Raw genomic sequence first — 5,270 nt, forward strand, 5'->3', positions numbered from 1 at the left:
TTATGGTAATGTGTGAGCACTGGTCATTGATGTCACTACTGGATTTGTTTGGGGGATGCCACAGCCATGCTTACATGAGACTGCAGGTTTAATTACATGAACAAATGTTGTGTGCATTCTGATTGCTGTACCGTACAGCCATTCCCCCATCTCCCTCTCTCTCCTCAGGGCTTCTTATGGCACAAAAATATTGAAATATGAGGTCAATGGCCTGTAAGTATTCCAGTGAAAGAGTCACGCTTCTCGCTTTAAATCACAAAGCTAGAAATGACTAACCTTAATGAAGAAGGCATGTCAAAAGCTGAGACAAGTGGCTAGCTGGGCTTCTTGTGCCGAATGGTTAGCCACGTTGTGAATGCAAAGGGAAAGTTCTTGAAAAAAATGAAAAGTGCTACTCCAGTGAATGAACGAATGATAACAAAGCAAATCAGCCATATTGCTGATATGGAGAGTCTGGATAGAAGATTAAACAAGCCACAGCATTCCCTTAAACTAAAGCCTAATCCAGAGAAAGACCCTAAGTGCCTTGAATTCTGTGAAGACTGAGAAGGATGAGGGAGCTGCAGAAGAAAAGTGTGGCGCTAGCAGGAGCAGGTGCATGTGATATAAGGAAAGAAGCTGCCTCCTAACATACAAGTGCAAGGTAAAGGAGCAATTGCTGGTGGAGAAATTGCATCAAGTTATCCAGAAGATCAGCGATAAAGGTGGCAGCATATTTTCAATACAGATGCAACAGCTTCTATTGGACAAAGATGCCATCCATCCAGGACTTTCATAGCTAGAGAGAATTCAGTGCCTGGTATCAAAGCTTCGAAAAACAGTCTGACTCTTCATGTTAGGGGCTAATGAAGCCAGTAATTTTAAGTGGCAGCTAATGTCGTTTGCCATTTCGAAAATCCTAGAGCCCTTAAAAATTATGCTAAATCTACTCTGCCTATGTTCTATAGATGGAACAACATAGCCTAGATGATAGCACACCTGTTTATATTATGGTTTACTGAATAGTTTAAGCCTGCTATTGAAACCTACTGCTCAGAAAAAAAGAAGACTCCTTTCAAAAGATTATTGCTTGTTGATAACACTCCTGGTCACCTAAGAGCTCTGACAGAGATACAGAAGGACGTAAAGCAGACTGTCTTCATGCCTGCTAACACAACATCCATTTTGTAGCCTGTGGATCTAAGAAGTAGTTTTGACTTTCAAGTCTTATATTTAAGAAGTACATTTCACAAGGCTATGGCTGCCATAGTCAGTGATTCTGCTGATGGATCTGGGTTTAAGTCAATTGAAAACCTCTGAAAAGGATTCACCATTCAAGATGCCATTAAGAATATTTGATTCATACAAGGATGGCAAATATCATTAACTGGAGTTTAGAAGAAGTTGGTTTTCAACCTCACAGATGATTTTGAGGGGTTCAAGACTTCAATAGAGGAAGTCCCTGCAGCTATTGTGGGAAATAGTGAAAGAACTAGAATTGGATGTGGAGCCTGATGATCTAACTGGATTGCTGCAATCTCATGATAAAACTTTGATGGATGTGGAGTTGTCTCTTATGGAGCAAAGAAAGTTGGTTTCTTAAAAGGGAATCTAATCCTGATGAAAAAGTTGTAAACATTATTGAAATGACAATAAAAGATTTAGAATATTTCATAAACTTAGTTGACAAAACAGCAGTAGATGCTGAGAGGATTGACTCCAATTTTGAAAGAAATTCTCTTGCAGGTAAAATGCTATCAAACAGCATTTCCTGCTACAGAGAAATCTTTCTTGAAAGGAAGAGCCAACCAATGTAGCAAACTTCATTGTCTTGTTTTAAGAAATTGCCACAGATACCCCAGACTTCAGTAACCACCACCATAATCAGCAGCCATCAACCTCAAGGCAAGACCTTTCACCAGGGAAAAGGTTACAACTCACCAAAGGTTGACGTGATCATTTGCATTTTTAGCAATAAAGTATTTTCAGTTAAGATATGTACTATAGGCTCTCTGGTCCTCCCATTCATCAGACAGCTACATCTTCTCATGCAGTGCCAGCCGCATCCCCGAGGCACCATGGTGAAAGTGAAGGTTGGAATAAATGGCTTTGGCCGTATTGGGCACCTGGTCACCAGGGCTGCTTTTAACTCTGGCAAGGTGGATATTGTCGCCATCATTGACCCTTCATTGATCTCAACTACATGGTCATGTTCCAGTATGATTCCACCCATGGCAAATTCCATAGCACAGTCCAGGCTGCGAACAGGATGCTTTTCATCAGTGGAAATCCCATAACCATCTTCCAGGAGCAATCCTGCCAAAATCAAATGGGGCAAGGCAGGCGCTGACTACGTTGTGGAGTTCACTGGTGTCTTTACCACCAGGGAGAAGGCTGTGGCTCACCTATGCGGGGGTGCCAAAAGGGTCATCATCTCTGCCCCTTCTGCTGATGTCCCCATGTTTGTGATGGGTGTGAACCACAAGAAGTATGAAAACAACCTCACCATTGTCAGCAATGCCTCCTATACCACCAACTGCTTAGCCCCCTTGGCTAAGGTCATCCATGACAACTTTGGCATTGTGGAGGGACTCATGACCACAGTCCATGCCATCACTGCCCCCCAGAAGACTGTGGACGGCCCCTCTGGGAACATGTGGCATGATGGCCACGGGACTCTCCAGAACATTATCCCTGCCTTGACTGGTGCAGCCAAGGCTGTGGGCAAGGTCAGCCCTGAGCTGGAAGAGAAGTTCACAGGCATGGCCTTCCACGTCCCCACTGCCAATGTATTGGTCGGAGATCTCACCTGCCATCTGGAAAAGGCTATCAAATACGATGCTATCAAGAAGGTGGTGAAGGCTTGGCGCCTGTGGCTCAAGCAGCTAAGGCGCCAGCCACATACACCTAAGGTGGTGGGTTTGAATCCAGCTTGGGCCCACCAAACAACAATGATGGCTGCAACCAAAAAATAGCCAGGTGTTGCGGCGGGCACCTGTAGTCCCAGCTACTTGGGAGGCAGAGGCAGGAGACTCTCTTGAGCCCAAGAGTTGGAGGTTGCTGTGAGCTGTGATGTCACAGCACTCTACCCAGGGCGACAGCCTGAGGCTCTGAGTCAAAAAAAAAAAAAAAAAAAAAAAAAAAAAGAAGGTAGTGAAATAGGCATTGGAGGGCCCCTTAAGGGAATCCTGGGCTACACTGAGCATCAGGTCGTCTCCTCCGACTTCAACAGTGGCACCCATTCTTTCACCTTTGATGCTGGGGCTGGCATTGCTCTCAATGACCACTTTGTAAAACTGGCATGACAATGAATTTGGCTACAGCAACAGGGTGGTGGACCTTATGGCCCACATGGCCTCCAAGGAGTAAGAGCCCCTGGACCACCAGCCCTAGCCCAAGCAAGAGGGAAGGAGAGAGGCCCTCGGCTGCTGGGGTGGCCCCACGTACTCAGTACCCCACCTTACTGAGAATTTCCCCTCTATACAGTTTTCACACCAGACCCCCTGAAGAACAGGAGGGGCCTGGGGAGTCCCAGCTGGTCATGTACCATCAATAAAGTCTCTGTACTCAGCCAAAAAAAAAAAAAGATATGTACTGTTTTATATATAGACCTATTACACGCTTACTGGACTGCAGGATACTGTAATCATTTGTGTGATTTACTTTACTGTGATGGTTTGAAACCAAACCTACAATATCACCAAGGTATGCCTGTATATATTTTAAATTCATAATTTTGAATAATTTTCTGAATACCATAGGTAATTCTATCACTGCTTCAGATAAAATGTGGAATTTTATAAAAATATTGTTGTAAGACTCTGTGTGATTCTAAGAGACTTGAATACTCTTTACCTAACAGAAGTCCTCAAACTACGGCCCACTGAGGACATTTATCTGGCCCACTGGGTGTTTTTGCTGCCGCTGCCTGTCCTGCTTAGCAGCTGACTCATCCCGGGCCCGCAGTCCGGCCCTCCAATGGTCTGAGGGATAGTGAACTGGCCCCCTGTTTAAAAAGTTTGAGGACCCTTGGCACAGATGGATTCTGTAGGCATAATTTAAAGCATTATGCCAAATTTTCTTTAGTGATACGTATACATTCATAACTATTATGCATTTGAGTTCTAATTTTTCATTCTGTAAATTAATATTCTAAAAATATCTTTGAATCAGATTATTTGTTCTCATACAAATTTTTTTCTATTAAAATCTCTCATTAAAAATTAAGACAAACAAGTCGGGCAATTTTTCCACCTATTTTTTCCATGAGTACAGAGAGAAGTAATTTAGAAAGCATAAAACTTAAAGGTAGGTTAAAAAAACAAACAAGAAAACAAACCAACCAAAAGCAGCTTGATTCCTAAAACAAAATAAAAATTCTTGCAATAACATGTTGTTGACACTAGGTGTCACAGTCGACCGGATGTAAAGCTCAGGGATCCCCAGCCCGGAAGGCCAGTTGACAGAACCCTTAATGATAACAGCAGAAGGTGTTTCACAACAGCAAAGCTCTGGTGATTTCAAAAGGTCTTGTGAAATCCTAAAAAAGTTTTAGTGACCAAATTATTTTAGTTTGAAAAACAAAACCTAAACATTCTCAGTACTGACTGATAATCTCTTTGAAATCCAACCCCTCTCCTTCACGCCCTCTCACTGGTGTTTATTCCTGGATCACGGACTAGTGCAGCATAGCTGAGTGGTTGAGCACATGACTCTTAAGTCCCTGCTCCAAAATCCATTACCTACACGGCCACAGGCAAACTATTAGCTCAGCACTGGCTATGTAATTTGTGATGCCCAGTGCAAAATAAAAACGAGGGCCTTTCATTTAACAATTAAGAGTTTCAGGATAGCAACAACAGAGCATTAAAGAAACACCAGGCCTGCTGCAATTGAACAGGTCACATGCCCAGAACCTGGCTCTTAAGTAACTTCTCCAAGCCTTTTCTATTTTCCTCTAGCTAACATTAAAGATAATGATAGCTCCTGCCTCATGGACTTGTGAAGATTAGGTAGAATGATGCACCTGAAACACTTACGCAGTGCTTGGCACACAGTGAGCTCTCTACAAATGGAAGCTGTTGTTTTTATGTCCCATTAGGCTTCTATCCCTCTCCTGCTCCACGCCAATCCATTTTACACTCTACAGCCAGAATCATCTTCTTTAGCACAATTCTGATTATGCCCCTCTCCTCTTTCTACAAAAAACAAATTCTCTTTGCCTACAGATCAAAAATCCAAAACTAACTCAGATCTAGAATTCCAGCTTCACCTCCTATCCTCTGCCTGGC

At 43.1% G+C, this 5,270-nt stretch overlaps 1 pseudogene; it reads left to right on the forward strand.

Annotated features, from left to right (window-relative positions):
- Window positions 1-2,057: 2,057 nt before the first annotated feature.
- On the forward strand, window positions 2,058-3,348 carry LOC100950651 (annotated as a pseudogene).
- Window positions 3,349-5,270: the final 1,922 nt, after the last annotated feature.

This window comes from Otolemur garnettii, unplaced genomic scaffold (assembly GCF_000181295.1).
Source record: "Otolemur garnettii isolate 467f Iridium unplaced genomic scaffold, OtoGar3 scaffold00002, whole genome shotgun sequence".
In the NCBI taxonomy this organism is placed as follows: Eukaryota; Metazoa; Chordata; class Mammalia; order Primates; family Galagidae; genus Otolemur; species Otolemur garnettii.